The sequence below is a fragment of the Mastigoproctus giganteus genome, chromosome 7 (genome assembly GCF_048544385.1).
Source record: "Mastigoproctus giganteus isolate SK-2022 chromosome 7, ASM4854438v1, whole genome shotgun sequence".
Lineage (NCBI taxonomy): Eukaryota > Metazoa > Arthropoda > Arachnida > Uropygi > Thelyphonidae > Mastigoproctus > Mastigoproctus giganteus.
The window spans coordinates 100059380-100075518 of record NC_143581.1 but is presented as its reverse complement, the minus strand read 5'-3'; the positions used below and the strand labels follow the sequence as shown (position 1 = coordinate 100075518).

At 38.6% G+C, this 16139-nt stretch overlaps 1 protein-coding gene across 1 annotated transcript in view; it reads right to left on the bottom strand.

Annotated features, from left to right (window-relative positions):
- Arpc1 (Actin-related protein 2/3 complex, subunit 1A) overlaps window positions 1-16139 on the bottom strand; it is a 340336-nt gene that overhangs the window by 164857 nt on the left and 159340 nt on the right.

Sequence of the window (16139 nt, the reverse complement as noted above, 5' to 3'; positions counted from 1 at the left end):
GTAGAACCATCAATATCTAGTGGACCAATCTGATTCATCCCTTTCCTTCTAGAGTTTACATAGGTAAAGAACTCTTTGCTGTTTTTCTTTGCATCCTTTGCCAAAGATTTCTCATAATCTGCCTTTTCTTGCATAATCTCCTTTGTGGGTTGGTTACAGATCAGCTCACCTAATAATTAATATGTATCCCATGCATTTTTCTTCTCTGCCACACGTCTCAGTTCATCTGACATCCATTTAGACCTTGAACAATATTTCTTAGTTTGTATATAAAGCCTAGTAACTTCCAAGATAAATTCTTTGAATGCTTCCCATTTTGAATTTGCTGTTGATAACATCATCAGTTGGTTGTTGTTATTTGGTTTTTAGGAGTATTAGCAACTAAGGCCATATTGCTCCTGAGATATGCAGTGGTCATTCCCTGAACGTTTCGCATCCTCCGTATTTGGTGGTCATGGGCTTGAACCCCGGTTTAATCAAGAAGCGTGTACTATGCACTGCAGCTCCTGCCCACCTGACTATGGAGGCACCCTCATCAGTTGGCCCCACCATATAGAATTTAAATACTGTCTCAGACCTCCATAGTCGTCTTCACAAAAGCAAAAACGCTTCCCGTTACCTCAAATGGTAGTTACCTCTTTGGGTAAATCCCACTTCAGCACACTGTGATCACTGCCACCTATTGGTTACTTTATCTGGAAATTCTTAATGCATGAAGAATCACTACTGATAATCAGATCAAGAGTATTACTCCCTCTAGTTGCCTCCCGAACAGGCTGATGTAGTAAACAATCATCCAATAAATCCACAAAAGCCATGCTAGTGTGTTTTTGACCAACCCACAAATTCCAGTCAATATCTGGGAAATTAAAATCAACCACAGGACTCTCTGATTTACTGGCCCACTCTATTTCCCTGTACAGTTTTTTATTATACTCATCAGAGTCATTAGGCATATAACACACTTCTACTCTCAAATTTGATCTCCCAGTGCTGACCAAACTGACTCGCCACTGCAATGTCCAGCGATGTTGACTGCCTCACTTCCTTGGATTTTATCTGTTTCTTAACTAATAGTATAACCCTTCCTCCCTTCCTATACACATTGTACTCCACAAATTCCAGTTCTGCATTCCTTATATCTGTGTGACACCACATCTCTGATATCTGAACAATATCTGCCTTTGATGTTTTGACCAATGCCTCAAATTCATCAAATTTATTTAAAAAACTCCTAGCATTGGTATATACACAAGTATACATGCACCAATTCCTATTCTTAAGTACCCTAACACAACCCATGTATTGCAATGACTGCCAACAATCTCCAAAATACCATGCATCTTGTTTTCCAGGCTGCTGCGTATTCTAATAGAAGCAGTGCAAGAATCACTTTCACCTCTGCCAGCAGCTACTGTTAATCTATTAGTCAGTGTATTCCCCCACCAAGTAGCAGTTTTCCGACCCACCTAACACTGCCTCGATTGCATCAGCAAATATTCTCACTCCCTTTCTATTTAAGTGTATCCCATCCCTGTAGAAGCAGTCTCTCCTGTTAACAAGCACAGACCCGGCTGAGAAAAATTCTACCCCATGAGTCTTGCACAATCTCTCCAGGGCTGAATTGATCGACAAGGCTCTCATCATATACTCCCTCCTATTCAGCCCCTATTCAGTTTAAATTTTATTTTAATTTTTTTCTTCTTAGTCTCATTCCTAAGCCTATGTATTAAAAGAGCTACTGGAAACTATGATCCATCACCAGGTGAGAAGCTTTGCACGGAGCGTAGCAGACCATTCAAAGCAAACCATTCAAGGCCTTATACACCTCAATCATATCACCTCGCAGATGCCTAGTCTCCAGATGCTCCAATTTGCAGAACTTAATCTTATCTTGGTAACAGTAACCCTTTGAGATGTAAGCTCATATTTGAGAAAATGTGTGCCATGAACCAAAACGATATGCAGAGCCAACCCTGCAGAGGCATGAAGGTACAAGTACACATGCTTTGAGTTACCAGATTTCGAGCCCATGGCTACTAAATACGGTCCTGGTTCTTGTATTCTCTCCCTCTCTTTTAAACTCCTCTGACCAAGTGGACATCCCAGAGTATAAAGGGAAAAAAAAAAATCAATAAATTATATACCCCTAAAATAAACTAAGTTTATGGTAAAATAATACAGTTATATACATCTATAATACAATGGTGCTAGTGTACCAATGAATGATACACTAGCACCATTTAATAAACTCGAGCCATAATTATAGCTATCAATTTTCGACTGTTATCAACCAGTTATTGCTAAAGCTAAATATTGCCCACAGCCAGACATAGGACTAAATTATACTACACTTCCAACAATTTAACAGTTTACTTGAAGAATAATGTCTAGCCCAATAGACCATATTTAGTCTGTCATATTGGGATTACAGAGGAATCAAGAGAAAATCATACTTTATACATAATAAAATCAGGGGAAGGTGTGAGGGTGTTATAAGCAAACACTGGAATTATTATTATTATTATTATTAAATCTGTTCGTTATAGTGAACTCTCAGATGAAGATACTGCACGTGATTAGCACACTCCTCTGGCAGTCCTCATGTGCAGTCTCTTCAGATCCTGCACATGAGGTTAGCACGGCCTGGTCTGGAAGATGTGTTCATTTCTCGTGGACATTTTTCAAAAGCCCTCCCCCCAACTTTGCACCTGCTTTCATCTCGTCTCAGATAAAGGAACCAGTAGGTGGCAGTGATCACAGTGTACTGATGTGGGATTTACTCAAAGATGTACCTAAAGGGCAGGGTTTTGGTCTCGTAAAGGTGACTTTACGAAAACAAAGGTGACTACAGGGGTCTCAGAGATTTTTTAAATTCTATACATATATTCTGATGATGTTATTAACTGCAAACTTCATAACAACTAGGAAATAGTGTTCACGGTACAGTGTTCAAGGCCCAAATGGATGTCAGATTAACTAACAGAGACTCATGACAGAGAAGAAAAATGCACGGGATGCATATAAATTATTAGGCAACACATAAGCCTATGGCAGACAGCAGCTAGTCTGTAATCAAGTCAAGGCAGATTACAAGATATTCTTTGGCAAAGGATTCAAAGAAAAACAGCAAAAACTTCTTTACTTATATAAACTCTAGAAGGAAGGGGGTGAATCAGATTTTTCCACTTGAGATTGATTAATAATTCAGACACAGCATGTATAATTCAGAGACAACAAGGATTTGTTAAGCGGAAGTCTTGTTTGACCGATTTGAATGGATACCATAATGTGGTCACAAAAAAACTAGATGGAAAAAATAATTTTGATATCATATAAAGCCACTTCCCAATTAACGTGAGGTTTGTGTTTCGGGGAACTCTTGTAAGTCGGATTTTACACAAGTCAGAATTTCCCCCATGCTTCTGCAGCACTCGCTGAATTGATTGAGTGAAAAAAGAAATGTTTGATGAAATGTGAACTGTATTATTTATTGTATTTATTCAGTTTTTTTTTTATCTCATGCACAGAAAAAATTACAAAAGTGTGCAATTTAAAAAATTTCAAAATTATAAAATTACAAAAAAAAGAGGAGACAGCCATAACGTCAGTAAGTTTTACCTCATGAACATCGTTGCCAGAATTAACTTCTTCAGCTGAGAAGTACACTGCTGCGAAGGTTGAGGGCTGTGGTGATTTAGAAGGGGGTCGGCCGCTCAACCTTACGAAAACATTAATGGATGACTGGATGGTGGCTTTTTTCTTTTCATCATAGATTTCTTTGTAGCAAGCAAGCAAGCATATCATTCACCCCTCTTAACTTTTAAGAATCGCTTGCCATCAGGATCCATCTTCTCAAACCTCACTATTGCCGATGCAATTTCATGAAATGCCATTGCCATCCCACTGGTGATGAAGTGTCTCGGCTCCTCATTTGGTTCATCTTGAGCTTTGTCAGAAATTTTTTCTTCTTCCACTATCGCTGCCTGCAAATCAATAAGTTCTTCATTAGATAATTTCTTCTCTTCTTCCTCTATTAACTCCTCCACATCTTTAGCAACAACCTCCAACTGAAGTAGCTCTGCAATCTTTACAATCTCATCTGTAACCTCTTTATATGATTCATCTTTTTTAAATCCATCACCGCCTTTTATGTACCATGGGCATATTTATTTCCATGCATCATTTAAACAACTTTTAGTAATTTTTGCCCAGGCCATATTAATGTTCAAGATGGTGTGGTAAATATAGTAAGATTTCCAAAAGTCTCAATGTAAAATTTTTCTTACCGTCTACTGCAGACGATGCCTGAGCAAATGTATGCAAATATTATGGTTTTAAATTCGAAATAACACCCAGATCCATATGTTGGACGAGTGATGTCATGTTTGGTGGTAGAAATATGACTCACATTCGAATTGAAATCATCTAGATGCATAGGATGTCCAGGGGCATTATTCAACAGAAGCAATATCTTGAAAATAACATCGCTGTCTTGGCAATAATTTTCAAACTCGGAAATGAAGCAGCATTTAAACCACTCCTCAGACAGAGATATTGTTATCAATGCTCTCTGGTTCGATCAGAAATGCACGGCAGTGTGGATTCATTGATGCCCTTAAATGCACAAGGATTTCCAGAATGGTACAAAAAGCAGTGGTACTAATCTGTAATCTCCCATTGCATTAGCCCAAAGCAAGTGCGTGGCCCTATCTTTTAAAGCCTTGAAGCCTGGCATTCATTGTCTTTTCCTCTTTTGCAATGTATGTTCGATCCGGCATTTTTTTTCCAATGCAGAGCCGTCTGGTCAACGTTAAAAATTTACTGTGTTGAATAGCCACCTTCATCAATCATTTTTTCCAACTCATCACAAAATTTCTCTGCAGCTGCAGAATCGGCACTGGCGACTTCACCACATATTTTAATGTTTCGGAAACCAGCACAATGCCGGAATGTATTAAACCACCCGTTGCTAGCCACGAACTTGGCTTGGGGTTCTGAATTCTCTTCTGAATCTTATTTTCCATCCATATTATTAATAGCTGTTCCATCTTCGATACAGAACCTGAACACCATTTTGTGATCACTGTCGATCACAAAATGGTGTTCAGGTGTAAAAAATGGTGTAAAAAGTAAATAGGAATGAAAAGAAGATTCTGAAAATTTATTTACATTTTTTATATGATTCACGATTTCACCATAATAACATAAAAAAACTACACAATTCCAGATCGGGATTATTGCAAATGCAATAAGATCGCGTTTACTACCCATTTTAATAGATTGCACTAAGAGAAAAGGCCAATAAACCGAAAATTGCAAATTGTTTTTGTTTTTTGGTTGTCACCTCCAGAAATGTGCTTTAGAAAAATGTCACAAAGGCCTTCAAATATTGATTCTTATAACGGGAACATATAATAACAATGAAAGTGCAGTGCAATTTCCATTATAAATATGACCTTTTAGAGAGATAAAGAGTTTAGTAATATAGCGAAATTTTCAACTTCCAAAGACTTGAAACGAATTTAAAAGAAAAAAAAAAAAAATATATATATATATATATATATATGTGTTATTGGGTTTACATTACGATATTTTCGCAATACAGTTGTGCCCCCGTATCTGCTGATTCAGTTACCCTCAGTTAACCATGGAAAAAACATTTAAAAACTTAACAGGTAGTACTCGCGTGTCCAATACAATGCTTCCCTTTATTTTTTTACAATGTCGCATATGGTTTGGTTACCAACATTATACTGGTTCTTGATTTAACGGATGCACAGTTTTTGAACTTTTGAATAGTTTCAAGTTTTTGTTTAATTTTAAAGCACAACTCTTGCGTTTACCCATCATTTTTGCAATTTCTAAACAAACAAAAAGTTACTATAAAAAAAAAAAAAAATTCCAACATCCCTGACATAAAGAAACAAAATTTATCATTTTGCGGTGCAACGGAACAACAATCGACGCGATGCACTAAATCAAATTAAACATTTGGTGTTTTTTTTCCCCCCCTTTGTTTGTTTTGAGCAGCAGGTGTGAAGATAGCAGGAGTTGCAAGATAATAGGTAACTAATCTCCCAATGACAACTTATAACGCCGGTTCTTGTCGCTTATTTATGATTTGCAAAATATGTTTATTACATGAATTTTACGGTTTCTGGTCGTTTTTTTTTTTTAAATTTGAAGTCTTGAAGTGTCCCGGTTAATCGAGAGTCTGCTGTACTTTATTATTGCCATATTTAATGTTGGTAATGTCTTATTGTGTGTAATTTATAAATTAAACTTTATTTTATGTATGTATGTACACGAAAATCAAATTATATATGGGGTCAGCAGGTGTTCGCTTATATCTGCAGTTTCAGCCATCCATGTCTTGGAACGTATCCTCCACGGATACAGGAGTCTTACTGTACCTCCATTTATCCCCTACAAATGCAAAATACATCCCATATATTTTTCAGTTTGCACTGGCTGGCAAAAACTTGCGTAAATCGAATTTGCATAAGTCGAGGAGTTTCTGTACTTGCATTTCAGGAAATGCTTTTGATACTGCTGTATATGGAAAGCTGCTGTACAAACTGGAGCGGAATGGCATTAAGGCTAAGTTGTTACAATAAATAAAGAGATGGTTGAGTGGGAGACGACAGAGTGGTAATCAATGGACACTGCTCCTCGTGGACGAATGTTATTAGTGGAGTTCCCCAGGGTACGGTGTTGGGCCCATTGTTGTTTTGTGTATTGATCAATGATACTGCTGAAGGAATATCAGGCTTAATGTCAAAGTTTACAGATAATATAAAGATTGGCAGGTTTGTTAACGACAGTATGCTACTGCAACAGGATCTAGAAAAGTCGGGCAGATGGGCTGAGAAGTGGCAACTGAATTTTAACATTGACAAATGCAAAGTACTGCATGTGGGTAGAAGTAACCCCAGAGAAATGTACCAACTGTGTGGTGTTATACTCAAGGTAGAGGAGAATGAAGAAGACCTTGTGCAGTCAGATATAGTTTTCTGAACAGTACAGACAGGCTGCCAGAGCAGGTCATGAGGTCTTGTCAATGATATACAGGAATTTTGCTAGCAGGGATAAGGAGGTGATTATCACCTTGGTCGAGATTCAGTATCGGGTACAGCCAATGAGAACGAAGTGAATGAAGGCAGCCGGCTCCACCCAGTGGGCGGAGTCAATGACGTCTAGACAATCACAACTGACACGCGTGACATGCAGTGCGCGTCACCTTGTGCCGCACCATGTTAGTTGTGTGTCACCTTGTGCCCCACGTGTTATTTGTGTTCTGATGTCACATGGTTGCGGTATAATCATCGGTCTTAATTTCATTCGTAAATTAAAGGTAAAGTTAAAAAATCTGGGGGTGTGGGGGCAGGAGCCCCCACATAGACGGGGTCTGGTGGCAGAGCCCCCAGAAAAAAAAATAATTTCGAAATGTCGACTGAGAAAAGTGACGTGGCCACTTTCCTCCTCTTCTGAGCCTTCTCATTGGCTGATTAGTAATTCCTAATTACATTCGTAATTTTAAAATAATCACTTATCTGAATTTCAATGTGCAATAAAAAATAAAAGTAGCGTGAGAGCGACCCGAAAATCTGCTCAAACGGGGGTCTTGGGGGCAGAGCCCCCAGAAAAAAAAATTATATTAATTTTTAAATGTCGACTGATGAAAGTGACATGGCCACTTTCCTCCTCGTCTGAGCCTTCTCATTGGCTTCTCCTTACTAATCACTGATTAGTAATTCCTAATATCCCCAATTTCTGTGGTTCCTTGTGATTTTCTTTCTTGTTCAGCCACGCTGGGTGCAGGTGTGAATTGTAGTGCTTCTGCCGTATTCCTTTGTTTTAGGTATGTATTCTAATTTTTTTGTTCTGTGTTTAACCTATTTTTATTGCGCAATTTTCAATTCTGCTTTTAATTCAGGCCGTTGATTAAATCACTTTTTGCTTCGTCTAGGCTGAGTCTTAATCTTACTGTCGCCGTGTCTTTCTTTGCTGTAGGTTTTTATTTTCTCAGTTCAACTCCATGGAAAGTGTCAGCGCGCGAATGTTGTGTTGAATGGAGCAGAGAGGATGCAAGTGCGTGATAGATTGGTGCCAGGAAAAAAATCTGATTTCAAGGGAGTATAAATGTTTTTTGTGTGAAAGTAAAATGAGCTTGGCCAAGCGCAAGGATCGTTCAGATGGTTACGAGTGGGTCTGCAGAACAAAAGGGGCCAATGCTCATTATATAAAAAGATCAGTAACGAAAGGGGTCATGGTTTTCCGAGAGCAAGCTTAGTATCATCGATGTGCTCCTTCTAACTTATTATTGGGTAATGAAGGCACCCGTCGATCTTATCGTCAAAGAGCTTGCTGTCGGATCTGCGACCGTGAGCGATTGGAGAAGTTATTGTCGCGAGGTATGTGTGCAAGTGTGTGCGAATGAAAATGGTATGATTGGCGGTGTAAATGTTATTGTTGAAATTGACGAAAGCACATTTGGAAAGCGAAAATATAATCGTGGGAAAAGGGTGAATGGGAAATGGGTGTGTGGGGGGGGGGGTTGAACGAGGAACAGGAAAGTGTTTTTTCCGGGTCGTTGAAAATAGGAGCAAAGAAGTTCTCCTAGACATAATTAAGACTTCCATTTTACCCGGCACAACCATAGTGTCGGACTGTTGGAAGTCTTACGACTGCCTAAGAGACGAAGGTTTTAAGCATATAGCTGTAAACCACTCACTTCATTTCAGCGATCCAGAAACTGGCGCAAACACGAACAGCATCGAGGGGACATGGAGTGCTTTAAAAAGGCAACTGTCATTAAGCAAAGTCAATGACCAGTTTGACTCCTACCTCGCAGAGTATATGTGGCGAAGGAAGCATCGGGACAGTAAAGATCTGACATTGGAATTTTTGAAATCCTACCTCGCAGAGTATATGTGGCGAAGGAAGCATCGGGACAGTAAAGATCTGACATTGGAATTTTTGAAAGCTGTTTCTGTGTTATACCAGCCCGCCACGCAGGATTGAATGAAGCATTTTCACTGATGAGGTGAGTGGTTTTGTCTTTTTAGCTTTTCTGATGACGTGTATCCCAAAATTTTATTGTTAATGCTGGTAAAATCGGATAGTAAACAGTGGTTGCACGTGGTGTTTCTTCGTGGTTAACTGATGTTTGTGAAATAGTCTTTTTTGCAATTCCCGGTCGAATTTTACGTTGTGCTGTATTACCTGCGGTCGAAAAAAGGGTTAGTTTTTTAAATTGTTCAGTTTATTTGCCTTTCCTTTTAGCGAAATTTCGGTTTAAATTACCTTTTCCCCTTTCCTTTTTTCATCTTCTTTTTATCTCAATCAGACTTATTCAAATGTCACGTGACATTTCCCGAAACCGTAGAAACATGTATTTTGGTATTTGTATTTTTCTGATTATTGGATTTATTCTTTGTTTTCAGCCGCCACATTCGTTGCTGTGCCACGCACCATCTGCGTGTCACTTCGCATCCGCCGGGCGAGCAGAGGAGGGGGAACGCAGTGAGTGGGTGGAGTCACAACCCGTCAATCACTGCTTTCCCCTTCCTCTCCTCGCCGCCATTTTTGGTGGCCGTACCCGATATTGAATCTTTACCATCACCTTGTATAAGGCAATGGCCAGGCAATTGCCTTATACAAGGTGATAATCACCTACACCTTGAGTACTGCGTACAAGTCTGCAGACCTCATTTTAGGAAGGATGTAGATTTGCTAGAACAAGTACAGAGAAGGGCAACAAGACAAGAGTGGTGGGGGGAACAATGGGGGTGTTCTTAAGAAGAAAGGCTTAATTTCTGAAATTGCAGCATCTGGAGGCTAGGCACCTGCAAAGTAATCTGATTTAGGTGTATAAGGCTTAAATGGATTAAGCAGGCTCAATGCTGATGGGATTCATCCTCTTGCTCCGATTACGAACCTGAGAGGGCATAAACTCAAATTGAGGAAAGGTAGTTGTCGAAGAGATATGCAGAAATTTACCTTTAGCCAGTGGATAGTTGATTGTTGGAACAAACTTTCATCTATTGTTGTGGAAGTTGATAGCTTAAATAAATCCAAGGAAGAAGTGCATAAACCTTTGGAGAAATGTGTGGGTGAAATGGGAGGGGGTTATTTTTTTTGGTTGATGCTATATAAGCTTGCTTTCTTGAATCATATGCCTCTGCTAATGCACTCAGGAGAAAAGAACTATACCTGTTAAGTGCATACAGCCATTTGGCTAGGATAGCTTTACAAATATGTCACATAATTACATAGAATATTGAAATACACAAAAATTATGAATAAAAGGCATTTGAATATAATCACAGCACAATGTCATATAATTGCAAATTACATTATTATTTATTTTTTTTATTTTTTTTTTTTTTTAACTTTTTCTCCTTTGTATGATTTTTTCAGCCCTATGATAGCTACTGGTACCAAGAGCATGGAGTCGTTGCTTGTGTCCAGTTACTATTATTATTATTGTTACTACTGTTGGGCAAGGAACTCTCTTAATATCCTCTGGGTGTTCAGAATTTGCAGCTTTCTGGAGTTGGGAGACCTCTATTACTGCTAAATTCTTATGGAGGCTCTTTGGCATCATGCTGGTGGTGGTGGTGGTCGACACTGATCAGGATGGTCATTACTTGTTCCATATACCACATTTCTTTGAATTCCTGTCTTAGGTCTGTACTTCCTGATCTTTTTCCTCGTGGATTTTCTGGAGGTTGCTGGTGTTGGGCACTATGTCAATCAGGTAGGTAGCCCCATCCTTCTTGTGGATGAGGTCTTGTCAGTTGAGCGGGATCTTCTTATACATAATTATGGTACAGTCCCAGTGTAGTTTGTTAGTAGAGGTCTCTAGTACAGCCTGAGGTTTGTACTTGAAATATTGTAAACTTTCTTTCATCAACTGATATTTTTGTACTAGCTTATGATATTATCCTGGAGACCCAGTCATGGCACTGAGTATTCTCCACCTGGGTGATCACCCTGCATCCCACAATTATGTACAGGATTGTTTCTGGGGCCAGGTGGCATCACCAACATGTGCAATCTGTCACTCTGGATCCTTGGCAATATATTTCCTGTAGTTCTTGGGGCTTACCTCTGAGTCTTGGATGCCAAGCATGAATCCTTCAGTTTCGGGAAAGAGTTTCCCATTCATGAGCTATGCGTTGGAAGCCATCTTATCTATGTAGTCTTGGTGGAAGTCACTGTAGTGTCTGCTATGGAATGTCTTCTTCACCAACCTTTGTTTCTATGGCTTGGTAGATTGGTTTTCTCCATTATGCAATTTTTTTAGGTCTGTTATGGGTACTAGTAACAAGTACTAGTAACATGGGGTGCTTGATTGTGTCTGGTTACTATTATTATTGTTATTACTGTTGGTCAAGGAACTTTCTTGCTATCCCAGAGGTGTTCAGAATCTTAGCTTTCTGCAGTTCCATATACGTATTCTTTGGTAGTTCTATTTCTGCTAGATTCTTATGGAGTTGCTTTGGCATCATGCTGGTGGTTGGCACTGTGATTAGGATGGTCATTATTTGTTCCACATGGCACATTTCTTCGACTTTCTGTCTGTCTACTTCCTGATCATTTCCGTGTGGGTATTCTGGAGATTGCTAGTGTTGGGCACCATTATGTTATTATTCTTATTATTATAATTACATTATGTACATATATAACAATAATAAATCTGGATAAAATAGCAAGGTAACACGAGTCAGAGGCAAAACAACACAAGTCAGTTTGTCTGCTAGTTCACTAAATCATAGATGGGATCACCTGAGAGAAGTAGATTATTCAAATCTTTTTATTACTGTGAGAAGTAAGGATCACTTCAATATATAGGTGCAGCACTGCAAAAAATCCTGTCCTACATTCCACCTATATGCCTTGCTGGAAATGAATTTAGTTGAATCTATGTGGAGGGAATTAAATATATCAACAGTATTATTAGAGAATATGTTGTTAAGAGTGGATAGCATTTGATGCAAAGGCAGGTAGGAGATGCCCTGTTTCCTAACTGCTCTTGGAATAGTGATGACCCCCCCTCCACCCAGTTAATCCAGAGACTTCAATTTGTTCAATTTTAAGTTTTCCCAGTGTAAGAATATTTTTATTATTTTGAGGCTGCCAAGGCATGACTTCAAATTTAGTATAGAGGATCTGCCGATACATTGAGAATGGGTTTCTACATGGATGGGATTCACTTAAATAGAAGAGGTGCAAAAATATTCACTGATCCTATAGAGGCAGTATTAAGTAGGTGAGAAAACTGATAACTTTAGGGGGTTACACTGATTAACTAGAGCCACTGACAGGTGAAAGTGATCCTTGCAATGCTTCTATTGGAACAAGCAGCATCCTGGAAAGCAAAATACTGGGGATTTCAAGCCCTGCTGATAGTCAACATGAAACAAGTAAATACATGGACTGTATTAGCGTAACTAAGAGAGAGAGAGAGAGAGAGAGGAAGGATGCATGAGACATAAGGTATGCAGAATTTAAATATGGAGAGCTCGCTGTGTACAGAATGGATACTTGTCGATGTGCCACCAGAGGGTCATCCTCAACTCTGAATAATGGTTGTTTGATAACAGACTCGCTCTGTACAGTCAGTCAGTGTATGATGTCATGTGTGTATTATGCTATGTTGTGTGACCAGCCTCTCAGTTCTTTGGAAGTTGCAATCATCTGGAAACCAACCTAGCATCGATTCCAGGGACAGGAACCCAAGCCAGTTACAGTAAAAGATCTATGAGGGCTGACCCAGTGAGGGTTAGCTAAGAAATAAAGAATTTTTGCTGAAGAAGAGCATTGTGGGGGGGGGAATGAAGAAGACAGAGGCAGATTTAATGTAAAGGTATCAAAACCAGGGGAGATGAAATGGCAGACAGGACAGGAGGAGAGTGTATGAGTTATGCCCTTAATTAAGAAACATTAAATATAAGCCAATCCATCCAGTACAATGTTTGGTCTGCTGACAAGGCTAGTGAGAGCCAGATGTGTTCAAAGCACTCATCACCCAAGTCAACTGAATGCACTGCCTTAGATTTAATATTCTTCTTAACTAAGAGCATAACTTCTCCACCTCTCTTGTGTTGTCTATCCTTCCTGTATACACCGTACACACCATTTTCAAATTAGGCATCACTTAGGTCTGAGTGACATGTCTCCACTATTGCTATAATGTCTGCATTCGACGAATTAATCAGTACAGTCAGTCCTTGTATAGCACGATAGTGTGTTCCTAGAAACCCTCGTGCAATGCAAAATCGTGCAATATAAACAACAGGCTCTATTGGAAAAATAGGGTTGGGTGCCGACCACCCAAGATTGAACACACATTTGTAACCAAAACATTACTTACGTATTTTATTATGACTATTACATAATAAAATATTGCTAATGCTTTTGCCGTAAGCAAACTTTTTTGTTTGAACAAACAAACAGATGACAGCCGGTCCATCTCTTCCAATTCTTTGTGTCTTGATCCAATGGATTTTAACTGCACTTTGAGTTGTTCCTGCTATGAAAGTTTTCATTTTCTCTGCATTCTTTATAATTCTCGGCGTTGCCTAATTTAGGCCTCTAGCACGTGCAATATCACATGGTCTTTCATTTCGCTCAAAGCATTTCACAATTTCATATTTTTCTCTATCGACAGAGGTAGACTGGCCATAAGCCTTACCGGGGAAACCCCGGTGGGCCAGAGGCCTGTGTGATTTTGACCATAAACCATAGTATGAGGCCACTACAAATTTTCTCAGGTAAGTATTTTTGACCCAGTGTTTATCGATATTGCTTTTCTTTTTCTCTCTGAATCTGTAGTGTCTTCACCAGGACGCTTCCTTTTCATACCTTTTAAGTATTTTACTCATCTTTAGGGAATAAAGCACAATTACAAAATGAGGAGGCACGCTTGACACACATAAACAAAGCTGTGCGGGTGTAGCAATTGAATAAACAACGCCGTAAAGGCAGAGATACACTATTAACACCTCATATTTTACTAAAGCACATTTCTGGGGTTACTACCATAAAACAATAAAAACAATTTCCAGTTGCATTTCTGCTAGTGGAACCTGTTATAAACTGGTAGTAAACTCTATCTAAGGGCATTTGCGATAATACCGATAGCTGGAATTGTGTGGGTTTTTACCTTAGTATGGCGAAATGTGTTTCCCCTTCACTGATATAAAAAAATATAAATATATTTTCAGAATCTTCTCTTCATTCCTATCATGTTGCGTTCAGTTGGGGTGATTCCACATTCGACTGCCATGTCTTGTAAACACAAAAGCGAATCATGCATAAGCGAATTCAGTTCTTGTTATATACGATATCGTTCCCCTATTTATAAGTCGTGTATGATCAAATTTGTGTAGTGTAAACACGTGTTATAAGAGGACTGACTGTACTTCCAATTCATCAAATTTATTTACAATGCTCCTTGCTTTAGATTAGTGTACATACATGGATGTATGTCTTAATCTTAGTTACCCTAACACAGCTCATGTATTCAATTTTTTCCATGACTACCAGCAGTTCTTAAAATTCCCAGCAACTTGCTTCATTCCAGTAGAATCAGTGCAAGAATCACTTTCATCTCTGCCTCCAGCTACTGTTAATCTATAATATGAATAGAAAATTAGTAAAGTGAGCCACTGTTTTCATTATGTCTAGGCATAATGAAAATATTGGTCTATTTCACTATAAGTAGACATTACCTAAGCATTCCTCTTTGTGGATAAGCCTGCAGATTATCCACTCCGGAGGACTTTTGCTACTTGGTTTCTTCAACAGAAATGGTTTGCAAATACTGACTTCCAGTGGGATCGCTGTACACGCGATCTCAAGTCGAACGTCCTCTACCGCATGACGAAGGCATTTCGGACCCAGCAATGCTATGTGATTCCGATTCGTCTTTGTGCCCCCTACACCTCCTGCAAGTTTGTCGCACTGGTAGTTAATCGCCCTGTATATATATCTAGAACATATATGTTCTAGATATGATAGAATATGGTAGAGTAAACATTTTATCGGATTGGCAATGAGGTAGCAGGTTGAGTGAGATTAGGTGCAGTCTGGTGCTGATTTCAATGTTAAAATATACAAATAATTCTTTGCCTAATACAGATATAATAAATATATATCTGTTTTAACCATGCATTTTAAAAACCTATTTTATCCAGAGTTCTTTATTCTATTCCCTTTCCTGTTCTTTACTGACTTTATGAATTAGCAGTTATGCTCCTGACAAATCCCATTAATTTGTGTCAGATACAGCAAATCTTGCCTTGTGCTGAACCACATAAATTCACGAGTACTAGGGCACTATTTAAATCCTATTTCTAGCACTTATTTTTATTAATTCGGCATTTGCTTATAAGGATCCCTTTTCCACCTTCTCCCACTTTGTACAGTTGGCTTTGATTGGTATATACAGTGGGACCCTGCTTTACGATTGGTTTACTGTACAATCAGATCACTTTACAATGGATTTTCATAATAAAATACTGTTCACTATACGACATGTAGTAGGTGCGTCATCGTGATCACATTTGCAAATTGAATTTTAATTCTATTAAATGGCAATTCTAATAAGAAAAATAGGAGGAATATCATCCACAAGCTATAAAAGTAAAGAAAAAGCACAAATTTACACTTTATTACCTTACCAATTAACAAAAACTTAAATGATACATGAAAATCTGAAGAATATTTTCCACACGTTAGCAAAGTAATTATAGAAGTTACGCTTACGTACAATGCTTTTTTTTTTTTATTTTATGTAAACCCCAAACATGAGAGGTATTAGAACCTATAGTACTTAGTACCATGCTTGGGTTGGAGGTTGAGAAGACGAAAGAAGATATTTGTTGACATTGGACTTGAACTTCTGTAGATTGTAATTTTTCAGGAAATACGTATGAATGAAGGTTGTTCCAGAAAACGGCAGTTGAATGAATAAATGAGGAAGATGAAAAGTTGATTCTGTGGGTTTGAAGTTGGGCAGTAAATGGATGTTGGCTGGTGGAGGAAAGTGTACGGACTGTTTTGAAAGAGAGAACGGGAATTATAGAAGCCAATTCAGAAGAACAGCGCCCATAGAAGTATCTGTA